Here is a 743-nt window from a genome sequence, read left to right on the forward strand (position 1 = left end):
GATGCAGCTCTCCATGCTACTCTATCCCGTGCATGCTTCTTCATCTCCCAGTACCTACTGCAGCCTTCATCCTTCTGAATCTGCTTAGTGTATTCATCTCTTGGTCTCCCTCTACGATTTTTACCCTCCACGCTGCCCTCCAATACTAAATTGGTGATCCCTTGATGCCTCAGAACATGTCCTACCAACCGATCCCTTCTTCTAGTCAAGTTGTGCCACAAGCTCCTCTTCTCCCCAATTCTATTCAATACCTCCTCATTAGTTATGTGATGTATCCATCTAATCTTCAGCATTCTTCTGTAGCACCACATTTCGAAAGCTTCTATTCTCTTCTTGTCCAAACTATTTATCATCCATGTTTCACTTCCATACATGGCTACACTCCATACAAATACTTTCAGAAATGACTTCCTGACACTTAAATCTATACTCGATGTTAACAAATTTCTCTTCTTCAGAAACGCTTTCCTTGCCATTGCCATTGCCAGTCTACATTTTATATCCTCTCTACCTCGACCATCATCAGTTATTTTGTTCCCCAAATAGCAAAACTCCTTTACTACTTTAAGTGTATCATTTCCTAATATAATTCCCTCAGCATCACCCGAGTTAATTCGACTACATTCCATTATCCTTGTTTTTCTATTGTTGATGTTCATCTTACACCCTCCTTTCAAGACACTGTCCATTCCGTTCAACTGCTCTTCCAAGTCCTTTACTGTCTCTGACAGAATTACAATGTC

This window comes from Schistocerca americana, chromosome 2 (assembly GCF_021461395.2).
Source record: "Schistocerca americana isolate TAMUIC-IGC-003095 chromosome 2, iqSchAmer2.1, whole genome shotgun sequence".
NCBI lineage: Eukaryota > Metazoa > Arthropoda > Insecta > Orthoptera > Acrididae > Schistocerca > Schistocerca americana.